The sequence below is a fragment of the Callithrix jacchus genome, chromosome 18 (genome assembly GCF_049354715.1).
Source record: "Callithrix jacchus isolate 240 chromosome 18, calJac240_pri, whole genome shotgun sequence".
Classification (NCBI taxonomy): Eukaryota; Metazoa; Chordata; class Mammalia; order Primates; family Cebidae; genus Callithrix; species Callithrix jacchus.
This window is the reverse complement of record NC_133519.1, coordinates 50,290,487-50,301,004: the sequence shown is the minus strand read 5'-3', so window position 1 is coordinate 50,301,004 and position 10,518 is coordinate 50,290,487. Positions and strand designations below refer to the sequence as shown.

Below are 10,518 nucleotides of genomic sequence, written 5' to 3'. Positions count from 1 at the left end.
TACCAGGCAAAAGTCGCCGCTGTAAATACGTCTTTAGTAAGGTGGCGATAAGCTGCAGAGAAGTGCTCTGCGGTTGTATGATTAGCTCACGGTTGTTTAGCAAGTCTATGCCTCTGGACTGTGTACTTACTTCCCTCCTGTTTCCACCCTTAATTGGGACAGGGTAGATAAAATGGCTGGACTTGGCCCGGCGCGGTGGCTCACCCCTGTAATCCCAGCACTTTGGGAGGCCGAGTCGGGTGGATCACGAGGTCAAGAGATCGAGACCATCCTGGTCAACATGGTGAAACCCTGTCTCTACTAAAAATACAGAAAATTAGTTGGGCACGGTGGCGCGTGCCTGTAATCCCAGCTACTCAGGAGGCTGAGGCAGGAGAATTGCCTGAACCCAGGAGGCGGAGGTTGAGGTGAGCCGAGATCGTGCCATTGCTCTCCAGCCTGGGTAACAAGAGCGAAACTCTGTCTCAAAAAAAAAACAGGCTGGACTTGGTGTTTTCCTTCCCCCAAGTCCGTGAGCTCTGAAAGAAACCCCAGCAGGTTGGACTCTGTTTAACTAGTTTTTGCTGAGGGTAGGCCTTAAGAAGAACATAGTGCTCTAGTCTATTTCAGAATGATTCATTATCCCTCCCTCTGCTGAAAACAAGTGGGGATGTTCCTAGCATATTTACTGTGAGAACCAAGTCAAGTTTGCTCCTGGCAATGAGTCACAAAACTGTGAGTCCCTCCACCCACTGGACTGGCTCCCCCTGGAATTTTTAACTCTCAGACTTGTCCACACTAAGCTCCAGCAATTCGTTGATTACAGTTTAGAATATTATCCCGACACTGGTTCCTGTGGCCATGTCCACTCATGAGTCTCTGCTCAGGTAAGCTGTGAATCCCTGTATTCGACTGTTTCTGTCTCCAGTCTTGAGGGCAGTGTTTGCCCTGTGTCTTCACCTCTTTCATGGATCCAAGACAAGTTGATTTTTCAGTCTGTCTACCTTTTTTTATTTAATGTTACGATAGAATGGCAACTTCCAAATTCCTTACATATGGAAATAAACGTATCTGTTTTTTCAGGCTTCAAAACATTATTTATTAATTAATCATTTGTATAATGTCGTGAAAGTAGTTACGGATCTGAAATTTACTGTGCTTACGTAAATACTGTGCTTAAGTGTTTACATAAGCACAGCGAATACTTATTTGTAGCACTGTAAGAATTTTATAAAATTTACCATAAAAAGATATTATTACTCTTGCATTTCATGAATACAATAAAAAATGTTTTACTTATATATGTATACACATATATACATTTATATATGTAAATTTAAACATGCCATAGTAGCAATGTTATTTATTTAACTGATAAAACCAATGTAAGAAATTTAGGAAGATAAATCATGAGAAGTTTAACTGTGGTCCTGTTCCAAACAAAATATTGTATTGACATTGTTTTTATATGTTACTAAAATTTAAACATTCCGAGTCATACTAAAAGTTCTTATTTTATCTTGGAAATAACTAAGGCCTTGTATTTTTACCGTGTAAGTATGGTAACAAGGGCTATCCAGTAAAGTCAGGGCCCACAAAACACACACAAAGCGTTTGATGGCCTTTTTAGAGCAGGTCCTGCCAAAATGAGCACTGTGATGACTTGTTTGCTTTTACGTGATTATTTATCTAAACTAGGTACTCTTAGAGTCAGCACACAGTGATTGAATGTTTTGGTTTTTTTGTTTTGTTTTTTGATCCATTAATCTTCAGAATTTTCTAAGAAAGGAATAATACAGAAAGAGAAACAGAACAAAATGAGACAGTTGACTTCAGACAAATATAAAATTAACCACCTTAAAAGGCTAATTACGTTTCCTCTAAAAAAAGAGAAAAGAGACCATTGGCCAACGGTTAATGGTCACCAAATGTGGGGTGGACAGGCCTCCTGATTCCAAGCAGATAGAATTACACAAATACGAACATAAAGACAAACTAAGGAGGGTATCTGTGTATAATTTTTAATGGAGAGTCAAGACAAAGTTGGTTCAATGGTCTGAAGAGACCTTGTGAACTTCCCAGCCCCCAGGGCCAGCAAACGGATAGAATCATAGGGCCTCTGCCTGGTATCTTCTTGTAGACATTTCCTCTAATCGACAACTAGATAAGCAGACAGACCATAAAAGGAACTGCTAGCAGCTAGCCAGCAGTTCCGTCAAGGAACAATACAAGTCTGATCAGATGATGGAAGGATGCCAGGACACCTCATTCCTGGGAAAACAAATAAATTTCAATGCGAAGAACTTCAACAAAATATTGGAGCTCAGTTCACTGTGAACTTACCTCCTCATTGTGTGCCTGGGGGCCCTGATCAGGAGAAGACACAAGATGCCAGATGTGAAGGCCACACCAGAGGGCTGAGGATCTTAGCCTGCAACAGCAAGGTCTCAGCTGAATCTTGGTGGAAACTTCACTTGTGTCAATGACTTGCAAACACGTATCACCAGGGGCACCTGCAAGCAGAGTTAGTTCAGCACAGGCCCTGAGCATTCCTGCACGTTCCCGCAGAGGACGCCAAGTTGCAGAGCTACCTTTCTCCCGATTCTGAGTAGTTGTAGCCCATCACACAGGTAGCCGCAGCACTGAGACAACCAGGTGGGATGAGGTCCCTGGAGAAGCTGCAACCAGCCTGCCCACTGAGGTGGAGCCTCGGGAAGTTCACCAGGTTTGCAGCAGCGCTGAGCCTGGCGCCACCTCTTCTATGGGGAACCTGGGATTCCAACTGCTGAATAGGAAGGGCCCTAGCAGGGACTCTGGCCTAGTGAGAGTCACTGTTTCCTCCTTTTCTTCCTTTTCACCCAATTAAACCCTGTCTTACTCGCCATTCAAATCGTCTGCGAGCCTGAATTTTCATGGCTGTGGGAAAAAGAACCCCGTCTTTAGCTGAACTAGGGAAAAGTCCGGCAACAGCATGACTACTGCTTTTTCGCCAGGTGAAGGGGACTGATTTGATTGCATCTTGCTAAATGTTTGTTCCTAAACCTTTGGCCCTGGGTAATTCTCTTAAAAAATAACCCACTGTGGGTCAGTGCAGAGAGGCTCATGCCTGTAATCCCAGCACACTGGTATGCCAAGGCAGGCTGATTGCATGAATCCAGGAGTTTGAGACCAGCCTGGGCAACGTGGCAAAACCCCGTCTCTACAAAAAACAAAAACTAGACAGGCCTGGTAGTGTGTACCTGTAGTCTCAGCTACTTCCATGGGGCTGAGCTGGGACGATTGCTTGAGCCTGGGAGATCAGTGCTTCAGTGAGCTGAGATCGTGGCACTGCACTCCAGCCTGGGTCAGAGTGAGACAGTGGCTCGAAAACCAAAAAAGGAACCCATTGTATACTGTTACCTGACCCTCCATGCCTACCTGTTGGAACTGGGGCTCAGGAGACCAGTTCACCTGTGTTGACAGTCTGGTGACTGCTTTCAGTAATAAAACCCCTCATTGTTGATCCAGGTGTGTTGTCTCTGTGTCAGCATTCATGAAACTTGCAAACTAATCAATCAGCTTGCAAGGAAAATAGAATCTTCGACTCTTCACAGTTCTTGATCGGGAGGTGGCAAATTCTTTTCTGTAAAGAACTAAATATTAAATATTTTAGGGTTTGTGGGCCACATAGGGGCTCTGTCAAGCATTTTTCTGTACTGGTTTTGAAACAACTCTTTAAAACGTAAAGCTTTCCGGGTGCCGTGGCTCACAACTGTATCCCAGCACTTCGGAACGCTGAGGTGGAAGGGTGGCTTGAGCTCAGGAGTTTGATAGCAGCCTGAGCAGCATAACAAGAGCCCATCCTTACAAAAAATAAACATTAGCTGGGCATGGTGGCACACATCTGTAGTCCCTGCTAGCCAGGATGCTGAGATGAGAGGATTGCTTCAGCCCAGAAGGTTGAGGCTGCAGTGAGATGTGATTGTACTATTGCACTCCAGCCTGGGCAACAGAGCGAGACTGTCTCAATTAAAAAAAAAAAAAAGTAATAATCTTTCTTAGCTTTTAGGCCATGCAAAAGCAGATCACAGAATTTGCCTCTAGTTTGCTGACACTGGCTTTTAACACACATTTTTTTAGTCAAACAAAGTTAAGTTTATTGGCTGTTTGCTATAATGGAGACCACGTATTATGTGTATCTGTAAGAAGGTGATAGACTAGATTTAATTTTGGTTTCGGGTAAGGTAATTGTGGAGAGCATTCAGTGATATGGGGCTTTGGTCTGCATTGGCTCCTGTCACAAAGTGAGGGTAATTTTATGATTGGGTATCCTAATTTTCTCTAGAATAGAATTGGTAAACTTTTTTTGGAAAGGCCAGATAGAAAATATTTTAGGCTTTGAAAGCTATATATGGTCTCATTCATATATTCTTCTTCATTTGTTTAACTCTTTAAAAATGTTTAAACTGGCCAGGTGTGGTGGCTCACGCACTTTGGGAGGCCGAGGCGGGTGTATCACGAGGTCAGGAGATCAAGACCATCCTGGCTAACATGGTGAAACCCTATCTCTACTAAAAATACAAAAAATTAGCTGGGCATGGTGGCATGTGCCTGTAATCCTAGCTAATCGGGAGGCTTAGGCAGTAGAATTGTTTGAACCCAGGGGGCGGAGGTTGCGGTGAGCCGAGATCACGCTATTGCACTCCAGCCTGGGTGACGGAGTAAGACTCTGTCTCAGACAAAAAAAATGTTTAAACCATTCTAACACAAGAGTTGTTAAAAGCCTGGGTTAGGAGTTACTTCCTCTGATATGCCATCTCAGATCCCCTATCAGATTCATGCTTTGTATAATAGCCAACAGCTTGACAGGTCTTGGTTCAGTGTTTGGACCTATACTGCAGCTCTGGTAACCCTGAAACTAGAGAGACCCGTGATTAAATCTCATTTCCATCACTCTTAAGTATAGCCTTGTGTGGGAATTTTATAGAGAAAAGGACTTAGAGACTTACTGAATCAAAACTTTTGATTCCAGAGTCTCTGGCACTCTAAGGATATAAGTAATTTTGAAAAAGGAAATGGAACAATTGTTTTATCTTTGATAAAATAACAATTGAATATTGTATTGGTCAGAGTTCTCCGGAAAAGTAGAATATATATAAAAAAATTGAATAAAAGGAATTTAATATGGAGGCTGGCGAGTTTAATATCTGCTAAAGCTGGAGTCCAAAGGCCAGAAAGCTTCTGCAGAGCCAAGGAAATCCAGTTACCCGGTTTGAAAGCCATCAGGGAGGAAGGACTAATGTTCAGTTCAAAGGCCATCTAGCAGGAGAATTCTTTCTTACCTCGTCATATTGTTCTATTCAGACCTCCAACTCATTTGCTAAAGACCACTCACATTATGGAGGGCAATCTGCTTTACTTGGTCATCAAATTTAAATGTTAATTTCATTCCAAAACATCCTCACAGAAACACGTAGTTGCCAAATACCTGAGCATCCCATGGTCTAGTCAGGTTGACACACTAACCATTACAGACTTTTTTTCCCAGAACTGAGCCGAGCTTGACTCAGCATGCATCTCCTAGCATAAACTGTACCTGTACTGTGTTCTAAAGAGCTCCAATAACACGGGGATCTGTTGGGACTGGGGGATGTCGGTCTGATCTCAGTCTGGTTGGCTACTGGTACAGCAGAATGATAACATGTTGAATTTCCAATGAGAAGAAACAGCAAGCCCAATTCGATAAAAACTTTAAAGAATATCTAATAAATAGCCTTTGCCAAACCAAGAAAAGAAAGTAGAGGCAATAGAAGTAAGCCATAGGACAGAACTAGATTTGTTGGTTTATTTGCTCTTGCAACACAGATTTTTAAATATGGAAACACAGACATGTCATGCTTGCTTTTTTAAACCAACAAATTAAAATTGGGAACATGGGTAAATTTTAAGTCAGATTAAATAAAATATACTCTGCATGGAAAGCATGTAATAGCTTTTGCTTTCTTCCTCACCACCTGGAGCCCTCTTCCCCTTCCCTTCTCCCTCCCCAAGGCAGACACCTTGTCTGCCTAGCTCTTACTCTTGTTAAAACCTTAGGTTACAAGTTTCTTCCTCTGCTATTCCTTCGCAAATAGCAAATTTAATTTAGGTTTTCCTCTTATGTATCTCCTAGATTTTCGTGAATGCTAATGTCATTTCTGTGCTGTTCACTCAGCCCACATGGTGGGCACATAAAATTTACAGAATGCAGGAACGAGAGGTTTAACTATGGAATCCCATCATTTAATGCTGAGAGACTGAATATGTAAATGGAGAATTGACAGAATATATGTGACAATAAAACTCTGACTTGCAGCAAACAGACCAGAACAATTAGGAGTTGGTATTGACTACCAGCTTTCCAAATATGCTCCCCAAACCAGGCAAAAGGGATGCTTCCCTTCTAGTTAGCCTGCCTTCACTTCTTCATGCCAACAGTTTCTAATCAGAGCATACCCACATCCTTCCCTTGTTCTCATGATGAAGCTTACCCACTCCTCTGCCTGCCTTGGAGTCCCCGTCACACTGCAAGGTATGGTGGCCAACTCCCTTGCTAGAGCAGGCTCTGAATAATCACCTCTGCTTGGTCTCATTTGGATAGTCTTCATTTTTCACAGTGAGAAATTACTTTTTGAGTACAGGCTCTTTGGTTTTGAATTACGGTCATGTTCTTGTTTTAAAAAAAGAATTTATTTATTTATTGTTTGCTTTTTAAAGAATGCAATTATCGCCAGGCATATTGGTTCACACCTGTAATCCCGGCACTCTGGGAGGCCAACACCAGTGGATCACCTGAGGTCAGGAGTGAGACCACCCTGGCCAACACAGAGAAACCCCATCTCTACCAAAAATACAAACATTAGCCAGGTGTGCTGGTGCGCACCTGTAATCCCAGCTGTAGGAGACTGAGGCAGCAGAATCGCTTGAGCCAGTAGGCAGAGGTTGCAGTGAGCCAAGATTACATCACTGCGCTCCAGCCTGGGCGACAAGAGCGAAACTCCGAATCAAGCAAACAACAACAACAAAAAAGAATGCAATTATTTGGAGAAACAGAAAATAGGCTACGAAATAAGAATCCATACTAAACCAATTCACTTTATATCCAGGCAAATAAGTTAAAAAGGCATAAAATACCACAACTGAATGTTTTTGCCATTATCACTAAAGAATAATTCATTTTTTCAAGTTTTATTCATAATAGCAGATTTGTAGTTTGAGAATACACCATTGCTTAATTGTATTAATATGACCCCTCTCACATATGCTTAATATCATTCCACTTGAATACAGATCGCTTTGGGTTCACATAAAATCTTAATCTCTTGTGTTCAAAAATGTCACATTTTTAGTTCAACACTGAATAAGAGTAATGATGATTAATAAGCAGAGTGTGTTCTCAACAATTTTTGATAACTTAAAATCAGACAGCTAGCTACTAATGGCATTTATCTGACTTTACATTCTTAGAAGGAAATAGAGGATGAAGATTGGACAAGCAAATGGTAAAATAATTTTATTTTCTGAAATGCTAGAGTTAAATACTTCTTTTGCTATAACTTGTGAAACAGAACTGAAATATTAGGATATCAGTAGTGACATGATTACATCATGTGAAATATTATAATACAAATTTTATTATTTTTCAAAAGACAGCATTTTTTTTTCCCCTTAGAAACAAGAGTTTTGCTTTGTCACCCAAGAGGAATGCAGTGGCATGATCTGAGCTCACGGCAACTTCTGCCTCCCGGGTTCAAACAGTTCTAGTGCTTTGGCCTCTGGAGTAGCTGGGACTACAGGCATGAACCAATACACCCCGTTATTTTTTTCCTATTTTTAGTAGAGATGAGGTTTGACCATGTTGACCAGGCTGGTCTCAAACTCCTGGCCTCAGGGGCCTTGGCCTCCCAAAGTGCTGGGATTACAGGCGTGAGCTACCATGCCCAAAAGACAGCTGTTAAGTTGTTTTTGACAACTGATAAATTATGTTCTGTACTAAAATGTAATAAAACAATTTATGCATTTACCAAGTATTTATTCAATGCTTGCAACGTGGTATACACAATCCTAGGACTTGGAAATCTGGGAGTGAACCAAATAGTTGAGGCCCCTGCCTTTATGTGCTTATATTCTTTGTATAATAAATACAAACGTATATGCAATGTCAAGAGTAGATAAACACTGGCGGAAAATAAAGCAGTAACAAGTAGAGAAAGCACAGAATGTATTAGCTATTTTATATACTATCAGAGAAGGTCTCTGATAAGCTCTTTGATTAGATAAAAAGGAGTTCGAATGGAGTAAAAAGAATTGGATTGGGTATCTTCCTGTTATTCTATTGCACTGCTTTCTTCTCTGTCATATTCGTTTTGTAGAAATCACTAAATTTAACTAATTCAGTACATATAAAACAACATCATAGTTCCTTTTCTCTGGAAATGATCAGACTTCTGTTCTAACAAATGTTATTAAATAGCCCATTTTAAATTGCTGATGCTGCGTCTTATGTCACATTAATTTTAAAATGCACAACTTGATATTTTGATACATGTATATGTCTTAGTCCGTTTTCTGTTGCTTATAACAGAATACCTGAAACTGAGTAATTTGTATATAAATTATTTCTGGGTTGTTTTTTTTTTGAGATGGAGTTTTGCTCTTGTTACCCAGGCTGGAGTGCAATGGCAAGATCTCAGCTCACCACAACCTCCACCTTCTGGGTTCAAGCAATTCTCCTGCCTCAGCCTCCCGAGTAGCTGGGACTACAGGTGCACACCACCACGCTCAGCTAATTTTTGTATTTTTAGTAGAGACGGGGTTTCACCATGTTGACCAGGATCGTCTCGATCTCTTCACCTCGTGATCCACCCAAAGGAGGCCACCCACTCGGCCTCCCAAAGTGCTGGGATTATAGGCGTGAGCCACCATGCCTGGCCTATAAATTATTTCTTACAGTACTGAATGCTGAGAAAGGCAAGGTTAAGAGATCACATCTGGTAATGGCCTTCTTGATAGTGGGAACTCTCTGCAGATTCCCCAAGCTGTGTAGGCCATCATGGGACAAGAGAGCTGAGAACTCTGTTTTATAAAGCTGCCCGTTCTACTCCCACGGTCACCCATTAATGCATTCATTCACGTTCCAGCTCTCAGGCCCGATCATCTCTCAAAGGCCCTACCTCTCAGTATTTCCACATTGGAGAGTTTCAATGTAAGTGTTAGAGGATACAAACATTCATTCCAAAGCATGATAGGTTGTATAATAATTATCACAATCAAGCTAATTAACATAGCCTCCACCTTTTGGATTTACCATTTTCTTTCTTTTTTGAGATAGTGTCTCCCTCTGTCGCCAGGTTGGAGTGCAGTGGTGCCATCTTGGCTCACTGCAACCTCTGCCTACCAGGGTCAAGCGATTCTCCTGCCTCAGCATCCCGAGTTGCTGGGATTACAGGCACATGCCACCTCGCCTGGCTAAGTTTTGTATTTTTAGTAGACAAGGTTTCTTCATGTTGGCCAGGCTGGTCTTCAATTCCTGACCTCAGGTGATCCACCCATCTCCACTTCCCAAAGTGCTGGGTTTACAGGCGTGAGCCACTGCACCTGGCCCCATTTTCTTTCGTGTGTGTGTGTGTGTGTGTGTGTGTGAATACAAAATCTACCCCCTTAGCAAATTTCAAGCATACAATGCGATTTTCCTAACTATATTCACTTTGCTGTACTTTAGCTTTCTAGAACTTACCTGTCTCACAAAATGGAAACTGTACCCTTTGACTAACATCTCCCCAGATCTGGCTTCCCCAGCCTGGCAACCGCCATTCTACTCTCTGCTGATATAGTTGTTAACTTGCTATTGCAGTCATCACAACTATGACCAAAATTCATCACTTCTGTAGCTACCCCATGAAGCACAAAGAAGTTGAAAATTATCAATATGTTTATTAACATATTATGCTGAATTCAGGCATAATACTTTCTTCTGAAGTATTTACATTCTGGAATCCTTAAAAAATCTGTCCAGTGAATTCTGTGCTTGATATAGTCCATCTATAATGTATTAAAATTAAATTGTAACACGATGGTTCACCTCATAATGTTTATTTTGTAAAACAATTTGAGATACTGAGGTAAAATTCTACTTAAAAAGCAACATAACACAGTGAATTTCCAAAATAGCTTTAAAAAAATCAAGCCCACAAAACTATAGATAGATAACATACCTTGATTTTCAAGTCTTTATAGAGAATGACTTCACATCCTCTGGGGGTGTTTGTTTTTGCAACTAACCTGCATCCTTTTACTGACGAATGAAACAGTCCATCTGAGTGTTGGGAAAGAACTATCAGAAACACAAGTTCTTACTTTGTACTTTGGTAGCATGAATTTTACACTTAGTTGACCATGAAGAATCCAAAAAGGTTTGGCTTGTGGTAATAAATGTTTAGAATTTTAGATACACCATTTGACCTTTGACTTTAAGATAATTTCAGCGTCCCCTGACCTTACAGAGTGACGCACAAAGGCTAT

At 41.2% G+C, this 10,518-nt stretch overlaps 1 long non-coding RNA gene across 3 annotated transcripts; it reads right to left on the bottom strand.

Annotated features, from left to right (window-relative positions):
* Positions 1–1,559: 1,559 nt before the first annotated feature.
* Positions 1,560–10,314, bottom strand: LOC100896257 (uncharacterized). Of its 3 annotated transcripts, none has more exons than XR_013529040.1 (5): positions 10,212–10,314; positions 3,397–3,611; positions 3,219–3,318; positions 2,323–2,492; positions 1,560–2,139 (listed from the first exon to the last, which is right to left on the bottom strand). It is a non-coding gene; the product is annotated as an uncharacterized LOC100896257 (long non-coding RNA). The 3 variants fall into 3 exon arrangements; XR_013529041.1 differs by having other exon boundaries at positions 1,560–2,250; positions 3,397–3,601; XR_013529042.1 differs by having other exon boundaries at positions 1,560–2,250; positions 10,279–10,314.
* Between the last annotated feature and the right edge of the window lie 204 nt (positions 10,315–10,518).